General features: G+C 45.6%; 1 long non-coding RNA gene across 1 annotated transcript; it reads right to left on the bottom strand.

Moving 5' to 3' along the window:
- Positions 1-1,301: 1,301 nt before the first annotated feature.
- LOC123953835 lies at positions 1,302-11,110 on the bottom strand. The gene is made up of 3 exons (XR_006820990.1): positions 10,981-11,110; positions 5,876-6,015; positions 1,302-2,536 (listed from the first exon to the last, which is right to left on the bottom strand). It is a non-coding gene; the product is annotated as an uncharacterized LOC123953835 (long non-coding RNA).
- Between the last annotated feature and the right edge of the window lie 55 nt (positions 11,111-11,165).

Here is an 11,165-nt window from a genome sequence, read left to right as displayed (position 1 = left end):
CCAAGAGAGCCCGCATAGCAGCAGAAGGAGAGGGAGAAGCAGGCTTCCTGCTGAGCCAGGAGCCAGGAGCCCGATGTGGGGCTGGATCCCAGGACCCTGAGATCATGACCTGATCCGAAGACAGACACTTAACCAGGCATCCCAGGACTACGTTAACTTTTCATTCAGACTTTTCCGAGGAACCTGAGGAAAACATATTCTGCAATTTCTACCACTCTCCTATTGACGAACAGTTGGGTTTTTCCCATTTTTTTTCAGACTGCATATAATGCAGCGTGGGCTGACATCCTCGCTCATGCCTCCCGGGGCCCTCGTGGCTGTTTTTCTAGAATGTTCCTAGAACTGGAACTGTTGGATCCTAGGTTGCACACTCCTGCTTTACCATATACATGGCCCACTTAATTTCCAAAGGGCTGACTTACTTTCCCAGTTGATTTCTCCCCCGGCCCCTGCCTTCAGCTCACTGTACTGGGGTCACTAGGCCTTCTTTCAGTTCCTTTAGCTCATATGGTCCCCCATCACGAGACCTTTGCATCTGCTATTTTTTCTGCTGAGAACACTTCCCCTACCCTCAGCCTAGCTAAGACCTCTTCTTTTCACAGCGCTCAGCTCTTCCCTCCTTAAGCCCAGCCCAGGTCAACCCCATCTTCTCCAGGCCCACATATATACTCCGGAGCCTTGTGCCCCTCTGTTGTGAGACACTTCTCAGTTGCAATGTTCCATCTGTCTGAGCAACGATCGGCACAAAGTCAGTCAACTCTGCTAAGTTTCACCAGCCTGAAAGGAGCAGCCACTATGTTTGTTTTAAGCTTGTTGCCGTATCTCCAGCATCCAACACTGTGCCTGGCACTTCGTAGGCCACGGGCCTTATGATTCTAGTAGCTGTTCTACGTTTTTACTCATATTTGAGTCCAGAATGTGATTTTTCGAGCATGTCTCAGTCTATCTACTGCAGGCCAAAATCAGGACAACGTAAACACAATCTCTTTCCTTGAAGAGCTCACGGAGGGAGGTCAATAAACATTTATTGAGTCTGCTGGACCCGGACATATGTGAGTGCTTAGCAATGGTTTGATTTAGATGTCACCTCTAGTGTGAGTACTACTATACTGAGGAATGCTGATCATTGTTTATTGAGCATTTATTTTTATTATTATTTTTTAAAGATTTTATTTATTTATTTGACAGAGATCACACCTAGGCAGAGAGGCAGGCAGAGAGAGAGGGGAAGGGAAGCAGGCTCCCCGCTGAGCAGAGAGCCCGACCCAGAACCCTGGGATCATGACCCGAGCCGAAAGCAGAGGCTTTAACTCACTGAGCCACCCAGGCGCCCCATTATTGAACATTTGATCATGTGGAAGGAACTCTACTAAATGCTTTACCGTTACAATCTTATCCTACCTTCGCATCCTACCAGGGAGGCACTGTGATTATCTCCATTTTACAGGTGAGGAAACAGCCTTAGAAAAGTGAAGTCACTTCTTCCAGATCACGTAACTAGTAAATGGAGCCGACAGGATTTCCCAGCCAGAATGCCAACATCCTACCATGGTGCTAAATTTCTCCCTCCCCCATTATACTGCTTTCAGTTGGACTCCCGAGACAGAGTACTTAATCACAATAATAAATCAGCTATAGCTACCCATGATGGGGTACTTACTGAGCGTCAGTCACTTTATATTATACATTCGTTTATTCAACAAATATTTATTGAGAATCTCGTGGGCCAAGCTCTAATTGACATGTGTGGAGTTACAGAGGGGGACAAGAGAGATTAAAATTGCTGCTTTGTGGCGGTGTCATCCTAGTGGGAGGAGAAAACAACAAATAAAATCTGTGATAGGTGGTGACCAGTGCTACAGAGAAAACGAAAGCAGAAAAAGGAACTATGGCACGTAATGACTGGGGTTTCTGTGGTCTCATTTCATTCTCCCAAACATCTAGTATTTTCCCACTGTAGAAATGATAATGTGATTCACTTGGTGAAGTCACTTAACCCATAGCACACAGCTCCCAGGCTGAGAAGTCGGGACTCTGGAAGGAACATCCAACTTTCCACTGTAGGAGCACCCAACATTCCGGGCAGGCAGGTAAGTTGACCCAGGTGAGTGAGGATTCCCAAAATTATGCTGACCGGTCCTTGCCGTGCCCAGGACAGACATTAAGCATGATTCGCGGTGGGAGACGTGGAGGCAGAAGTTGATGTCAAGCGCAGGCGACGAATGGATTCCCCAGTTCGGGAGCAGACGTCTAAGGCACGGGAGGTCATTCTGGGGGTGCCTACTAGCCCCCGCCCCGCCCCCACAGCCCACTCTGTGCCCCGCCCCCTTCCGCTCTGGGTGTCTCCAGGCCCTTAAGCTGGGAGAGCAAGTGGCGAGTGACCATGATATGTCGCCTCGCCCTGGGGAAGCCCAGCTCACATGCAAATAGCGGCCTCCCAGACAAGGGGGTCCGCGTTCTCAGGCCTCAGCTGCAGGCGATGACAGCTGGCTCCCTCGGTTTCTGCCCAGCAGATCTCGTGGACCCGGGATGCAGTCTGGAAAAGAGTAGGGGAGAACCTGGGCTTTGGAGCTAGAAAAGGGTCGATTACCACCTCCCCGGAGATGCCTCACATTGTTGCACTTTAAAAGGACCTCTTAGAATCTTTGCAACTTCTTCAAAGAGGTACACTTTAAGATTTAATCAAGCTGAAAATACACTTATTTGGGAGTTTGAGGAATTCATTCCTTGGACAAATTCATCCATTCATTTGAGAGATTGAGTATTTTATGAGCCAGGCCCTAGGGGCTGAGGATAAGCAGTAAACAAGACCAAGGTCAGTCACCTCAGAGACTTTTCCTATTTTTTTTCTTAAAAAAATTAAAAAAAAAAAAATCTCTAGGGGTGCCTGGGTGGCTCAGTGGGTTAAAGCCTCTGCCTTCAGCTCCGGTGGTCGGTCGGTCGTGGTTCCAGGGTCCTGGGATTGAGCCCCGCATTGGGCTCTCTGCTCAGCGGGGAGCCTGCTTCCCTTCCTCCCTCTCAGCCTACCTGTGATCTCTGTTTGTCAAATAAATAAAATCTTTAAAAAAAAAAAAATCTCTAAACCCAAAGCGGGGCTTGAACTCATGACCCTGAGATTAAGAGTCTGGTGCTCAGGGTGCCTGGGTGGCTCAGTGGGTTAAAGCCTCTGCCTTCAGCTCAGGTCATGATCTCAGGGTCCTGGGATCCAGCCCCGCATTGGGCTCTCTGCTCAGCAGGGAGCCTGCTTCCTCCTCTCTCTCTGCCTGCCTCTCTGCCTGCTTGTGATTTCTGTCAAATAAATAAATTAAAAAAAAAAAAAAAAGAGTCTGGTGCTCTATGGACTGAGCTAGCCAGGTGGACTTTTTCTTTTAAAGAGAGACCCATACAATGGGCTGCTAACACTTCCGTATTTTATTATAATTGTGAGAAATATTCTGAATGAGAGTTTTGAGCTAGGGTAAACTGGGCAAACTCACCTGCTCTCAGTTTGCAAGGGTTGGTCTCAGATTTCTCTCCTTGGGCTGGGGTTAAGAGCCAACTGTCCTTCCTAAGCCTCACCAGGGAGAAAGGCCTACTCTCTGCCCTGAAAAGATGCTATGGGGTGAAGAGGAGACTTTTCTACAAAGGCAAAGTGTGTATCTGTGAGCTACTCAGTAAGCAATCGGTCAATTAATGAAGGTCATTTCAAGGAGGGCAAAAGCCAAGGATTCCATCTGCAAAGGATGTTATAATGGCTGGCTAAGAAAAAAGAAAGATCTCAGTACTGTTACTCCTAGATCTCTGGAAGGGTGAGGAATTTGGGGACTAAGGGAGGCACAGTAGGGACTCAGGACTTTCATTAGATAGGCACTTTTCTTTTTTTTTTTTTAAGATTTTATTTATTTGACAGAGATCACAAGTAGGCAGAGAGGCAGGCAGAGAGAGGGAAGCAGGCTCCCTGCTGAGCAGAGAGCCTGATGTGGGGGCTCAATCCCAGGACCCTGGGATCATGACCTGAGCTGAAGGCAGAGGCTTTAACCCACTGAGCCACCCAGGCACCCCTCTTTTTTTTTTTTTTTTTTTTTTAAGTAGGCTCCACACCCAGTGTAGGGCTTGAACTTACCACCCTGAGATCAAGAGTCACAGACTCTACTGACTGAGCCAGCCAGGTATCCTTAGACATGTACTTTTAAATGGGGTGCAAAAAACCCCAGAAAAACAAAACAAAACAAAACAAAAACAAACAAAAAAACTGGTGCTGACACCGCGCTAGGTAGGAGATACATCCATGAGGCAGACGGGTCCCTACACTCCCAGGGCTCCCAGTCAGCCTAGAGCATAGGCAGCAATAAGATAATATGATAAGCGTTATGAGCAGGGCGGGGGGGAAAAAGACATCGAAGCTGATTCCAAGAGGGTGAGAACTATGGAGAGGAGGGCAGGCAGGACTGACTGCTCCCAGTGGAAGGATCACCATATGCAAAGGTCTAGGGGAGAGAAAGCAGGTTTATTCCAAGAACTCAAAATAGTTGAGGGCAGTCAGACTTTGAAGCCTTGTTGGGGAGAGAACCGATGTTGGAGAGAAAAGCAGGGATATTCCACCATTAGGAAGCCTTCCCCTTGGAGGAAAACACCCCCCCCATCCAGATCCAGAGCTATTTAGGGATATGAAGTCCAGAAGGTTGACTTCATTTTAACAAAAAGACAGCATTTACCAACCGCCCAGTTGTAGAACACTGGTTCATTGAATTCTCATAGAACTCTTAGATGGTAGACATGACTCCCATTTTATAAATGGGATAACTCAGGCTCGGTTTGGGCACCTTGTCCAAGGTCATCTAGCTCACCAGATCTGGGAATTTGGAATGTCCTTTTATGGAGATGCTTTTGTTCCAGCAGTTCCTTTTTACCCGAGATAATGCATGGGAAAGCTTTTTTTGTAACCGAGCCATGGCCACAGGAGGCATTCTTGCTAACTCAGGTAGACTCAGTGCCTCCATCCCGTTCAACCCGCAGCAGCGGAGCCCAGGAAGGGGCAGTAACGAAAGCCAAAAGGCCCAATGGCCTCTCTTAAAATTCCCTCCTGTCTATTCTGATTCCCCCTCTGGGGGTACTTCCAGATACTATCTTCTGCTAAATAGAGAGTTTCTCAGAAGTTGCAAGTCGTGGGAGGTTTAAAAAAAAAAAAAAAATCGGCAGCATCAACGACAAAAAGGCCGGCAGCTGCCTGAACAGAGTTTGAATTTTGAACAAAGGGCAGGGTGAGACCCGAAAGTAAACGCTGACACATCCTCTCTCCAGCTGTGAACTGGGGGTCTGAGGGCTGCTGCAAAGGTCATCGGTCTCTACATCTTTGGGGCAGGAAATGCAATTCAATCCTCTCAGTGACTGATCGTTCTGCAAGATTAATGGAATCGTCTCCAACACTGGTCTGTTCTGACAGGACAAAAAGTGAATCAAACTTCTCAGCTCCCCTCTCTTCTTGCTAAGCAAGGTCAGCTGATTCCCCATTTTAAAAGTTCAAAACTTTCTCTCCAGGAAATTTGTCCCCAGGGTGTTCTTTTGTGGGTGGGAAACTCTACCTGCTGGGGAGAGAACCAAAGGCGACGCTTGAAGGTCTGAGGACCTTTCTAAGCTTTTCATCTATTCCTACTTCATCTTTCAAAATAAAATTAATGTCGAGGGCAAAAATCGTCCCTGAAAGGGTTAACCGCCAGCCCTGCGGTCCGGCCCTCAGGGACTGGCAGCCAATGATAATTTAGCATGATGAAGTAATGCCTGGGTTTTGATTTCCATTGGTTAACACATTTGTCCATCAATCGAAAGATGCAAGTTTTCGGAGTATCTTTGAACTTTTATGACTCTCCTCCTGGAGTTAACCCCTTAATTAACTCACCTGTTATTTTCAAGTTTCCTTCGGGTCCTAGCACGGGAAGATGCAGAACTTTAGACCCGAAGTCTTCCCAAAATGCCCAAAGCCAGACACTCAGGCTATACGTAAGCTGCTCTGACTCTGGTAATTCCATCTACACAACACTGGTGAAAAAATTAAAACATTAAAAAAATAATAATAAGGTCTTTGGGAACTCCAATCACGCTAATAGAAAAAGTATGGTCTGTGGTTCTCCAAAATATTTTTAAATTGCAAACATAATACAAAAAATGGCAAAAATCTAGGATTTGGCAAAGCTAGAAGGTGAATAGACAAGTCCTTGGTATATTTCCACCGTATATTTAATTTCGATGTCTTTATGCTTGAAATACCTGATAAATTTAAAAGGGCAAGTAATGCATGAGATGGTCTGTGTATAACCCCTCAAAATTTTGTCTCTCCTCAGAACCTCAGAAGTGATCAAACATAATGGTTTGCTGGTCCACTGAAATGCTTCCTTCTTCTTCTTCTTCTTTTTTCTTTCTTTCTTTTTTTTTTTTTTTGACTTAAATGGGATCACAACAAATACATTACATTACATATACATATTGACTTTTTTCTTAGCTAATCTTGAACTTTTTCTGAATCATGACGTTCAGATTTATTTCATCCTTACCTAATATTTTAGAATGATTCAGTTCTACAGATAGTATATGGGAAAATCATCATATTAAGTGATGAAGGAAAGGACAGTGCGTATATTTGTGTGACATCGTCATAATAGAAAATATATAGATGTGTGTGTAAATGCATAAACTATTTCTGATAGGATACCCAAGGGACACTGCTAACAAGTTTTCCGGGGGTGGGAGTGTGAAGGAGAGAAACTGGGTGCTTGGGCAGAGATACGGGAGAAAGACTTAAAGCAATTTTTTTTTTTTAAGATTTTATTTTTAAGTCATCTCTACACGGAAAGTGGGGCTCGAACTAATAACCAGGAGATAAGAGTCACGTGCTCTAACAGAGCCAGCCAGGAGCCCCAAGACTGGAAGAAATTTTAAAACAATTTTTAAGTCGTGGAATATTTCAGAAGTACAATAGAATTTGTAAAATTCTAAAGTTCATTTTGAAGAATTACACTCAGGTGCCCACCATCTAGATTAAGAGATGGAAAATCACCAGCCCCTTCTCTGTTCACATTCCCTGTTCTAGAGTGGAGTCTCTTCTGCACTTTGTGTTAATCATTCTTTCGCTTTTACTTATGCCTTACTCTTATGTATATATACCCACACAATATTTAGTGATTTAGATTTACTTGATTTTGAGACTTATAGTCTTAAAAAGAATGAATAAAATTAAATTCCTGTTTGAGGAGGATAATACAGGTACATAGTATAAAATTCAAAAGGTACTACACCTTAGAAAATGCAATTAAGTCTGTAAGGTCCCACGTCAGGCAACTCTAATGCATACGTGTGTTAAAAACGTCACGTTGTACCAAAGAATACGTTCACTTCTCTTTTTCCAGTCTCTCCCCCCTCCCCCATTTTTTGGTTCTATTTCTTTCCAAAGAAAAGCCTGTACATCCAAAAGAATAAATGTAGACATAAATTTGTCCTCTTTGGTTGATGTAAGTGGTCAGCACAATTCACTATAAGTAGTCCGCACCTTGTTCTGTTTTGTGTTAATTTTTTTTTTTTTTTTTTAGATTTTATTTGGGAAAGAGAGAGAGAGCAAGCATGAGCAGGGGGAGGCGCAGAGGGAGAAGTAAACTCCCTGCTGGACAGGCAGCCTGATGCAGGCTGGATCCCAGGACCTTGAGATCGTGACTGGAAAGGAAGGTAGATGCTTAACCGACTGAGCCACCCGAGTACCCCTGTTCTGTGTTAATGTAAGGATATCATGATGTCATCCTCATCAGTTTATACAGAACTACCTTATTCTTCTTGATGATTTGATAACATCTGAATGGACAGCCAAATGGTCCAAGAATTATTTAATCAGTTCCCCAACTTTGGGATCCTTTTCAATCTCTTTCTGTTGCAAACAGGGCTACAATGGATCGCATCTTTGTTTTTGTGTCTATCAGCAGGATATCTATCAGGAAGTGGTTACCCATTTCTAAGGCTTCCTGCCCCAACACCACTTATCTGTCCTTGAAAAGTCTATTTGTCAGATCCGGGCAGGTGGGACAATCTTGTATCTAACTGGTATCCCCAGGTGCCCACCGTGCTAAGCCCTTGGCAGACCCTCAGAGTGAGTGGTTTAAGGAACAGCACTGGGAACATTCATTTTATCAGATGGTCCCTTCGAGGAAACCTTTGCAGTCATCCCTGTCCCATTCGCCCACCCATCATTCCAATACATCATTTTCTCAGGGTCCCCTCGTTCATTCCACAAATATTTCCAGAAGGTTGATTATAGAGACACAGTGCCAAATCAGACTCTGAGATATATCTAGTCTGGTAGGTGAGTTAAGACAAACTCTGGAAAACACTGTTAAGGTTGCACCATCCCGGGCGCCTGGGTGGCTCAGTGGGTTAAGCCGCTGCCTTCGGCTCAGGTCATGATCTCAGGGTCCTGGGATGGAGTCCCACATCGGGCTCTCTGCTCGGCGGGGAGCCTGCTTCCCTCTCTCTCTCTCTGCCTGCCTCTCTGCCTACTTGTGATCTCCTGTCTCTCGCTGTCAAATAAATAAATAAAAATAAAAATAAAAATCTTTAAAAAAAAAAAAAAAGGTTGCACCATCCGATAACAGACACCAGCCGATGTACAACTATTTAAATTTTAATTAAAATTAAATAAAATTTAACATTCATTTCCTTAATCTCACTAACCACATTTCAAGAGCCACATGTGGCTAGAGGCTGCTGCATTGGACAGCACAGACATAGAATGTTTCCATGACCAGGTCCTAAGGGACAGCCCCGCTGGGGGGCATAGTGAGTGGTAAAGTGTGTGAACTCTGGATTCCTGCAAGCCCTGGGTGCAGATCCTGTCTCTTATTTTAAGGCTGTAAAATTTAGGCAAGTACCTAGACCTCTCTTCGAGCCTCAGCCGTAGTGGTGGGGAATTATAGACCCTCCCTCATTAGGGCTTTGGGAAAGACACAAGACAGTAACAAACAGGAGTGGCTTTGCTTAAAGACATGGTAGGCACTCAGAAATCCGGAGCTCTTATAATTATGTATGAGGGTGAGAACAGCTTCAGTTTCTAACAGTTTTTAAAATCTTGGGGATTCCCAACTCCCCTGGGAGCCGTCTGTCCAGTCCCTGTCCAGGCTGGAGTTCTTCCATATCCCCTGTGTGTTAAAGCACAGAGCTGCTCAATCAACCTTTGATGAATGAAGAAATGAATGAATGCGGCCAACACAGCCAGGGTTTGACTGGGTCTTTTGTAAGAATGAGAAGGAGGGTCCGGGAAGTCATTATTACTAAGTTTCAAATACAACTGGCCTGTTCCCCCCCCCCCCCCCCCCCCCCCCCCCCCCGCAAGAAATAATACCTCTGTTGGAGAAGCACCTACATCTCCCCTCCCCTCTCTCACCTACTGCCCACGCCTCTGGGACAATTAGCCAGCACCAGGAGCTCAAGGGTCTTTGGCCCATCCCCCTTTGGCCCAAAATAACCTCCTCCCCCACTTGGAGCAAATGCCTGGAATTCTTTCAACAGGAGGACAAAGCCTTTCATCTGCCAATTACTGATAAAGGGAAAATGCAAATATCGCTGGGGAAGGTGATCCATCAAGAGCCCAACATTTACTGAGTGACCACTTAGGACCGGGCGGTAGGGTAGGCATTCTGGGGGAGTCCGAGAGAACAAACACCCCAGTTGGCCCATTCTTCTCTCTGGGCTGTAGTTTCCTCAGGGTTTGTAAAGAGAAGGGATTAAATTAGGTGACTACTCAAACCCTTCCCACTCTGACAGGCCAGGAACTCCCCATTGGGGTGATATATGGACTTAACTTTTGGCACTGAGGTGCTTGCCAAAGGATCCTTTCCTGACACCAGCGTTTGGGGACACCCTGAGGCCACATGGGGAGAGAAGCATCTCTGGGAGTAAAGGAGAATTGGGATCAAACATTCTATTTTGTTTTTGCCTTATGGCACTTAACTTCCTTTTCCTGACCCGCCAGCTGCGGAGGCCCTCCTTTGAACATGTTCATTTCATTATGTGGGAACAAGGAAGGTGATCAGTATCCATAAAGGCTGTGATGAAAGTAACTACACTTACAAGCTTGTGGCCTTGAACGGCTTTGCCTTTCTGAGACTCAGTTTCCTCATTTGTAACATGAGTCCTAGAACAAGACTCTTATTCTTCAAGGGGTCTTCTGTGAGAGAAACTGGTAAGATGGTCCCTGGTTCTTGACAGAGGCTGAGGGCAAAACCTCCTCATTCCCACTATGCTGAAATAAGTTTTGGTATTTGCCATCTAGAGGACTGGGATTAAAACAAACTTAAAAAAACAGTTTTTAGGGGTGGGTGGAAAAGAATATAGAAAGGACAGGAAACTTTAAGGTGTGTGAGGGGGAAGCTGTCTTTTAGGGTGACCCAGAGGTGGTGGTTCACATCCGATCTCTGATGGGGAAGCCACTTCCTTTCCACACATCTGAATGGAGTGTCCACTAGGGAGGATATTGGCTTGGCGCAGAGGAACCACCGCGACGGATCGTGTCTCTGAGCCTCAGTTTCTCTATCTGCAAAATGACTATCTTAGAGGCTTAATGGCAGAAATAAAAATACGTTAAGTTTTTTTTGGCCAAGCCTGCTATGAGCATCTATGTTCCTTTAACAGAGCTGTGCCCTGTCCTCATCTCCTCCTGATCGTTACCCCAAAGAGCAGGCCTAGTTGGACTGGAGGAATGGTTACCGCCAGCTTTTCTCATAATCAGAGTTGACCTGACTGTTGTTCATAATGGAATTAACTACAGGACAGCCGCTTGTAGGATTCCACTTTTGGGGGTGGTCACGGCTAACCAGGTATACTGAGGGAAAGCAAGAAAGAGTCAGTCCCTCTGCCAAGAATTCCTGAGAACTCATCAAGCGGCACCCAAAGGTCCCCGCGCCCCACCCCAGAGCTACTGCACCTTTCCACCGACTTTTCTCCTATAAACGGCCAATAAGGGCTTACCCTTCGCCTGCTTGCCAGCTGCGTTAGGAGGCGCCAGATCGGATTCTCTCGGTGTTTCACTCCTGAGCATCTATTTCCTTCTCTTGGCGAGCGCAGGGACCTTTAAAAACTGTCCAACTTCTGTTCCAGGGCTCGTCGCCTAGTGAAGGACTCCACAGACGCGGGCAGGATGAATGAATGAAAGG

This window comes from Meles meles, chromosome 12 (genome assembly GCF_922984935.1).
Source record: "Meles meles chromosome 12, mMelMel3.1 paternal haplotype, whole genome shotgun sequence".
Classification (NCBI taxonomy): Eukaryota; Metazoa; Chordata; class Mammalia; order Carnivora; family Mustelidae; genus Meles; species Meles meles.
Note: the sequence above shows the minus strand (reverse complement) of the source record. Positions and strands in the feature narration are given on the sequence as shown.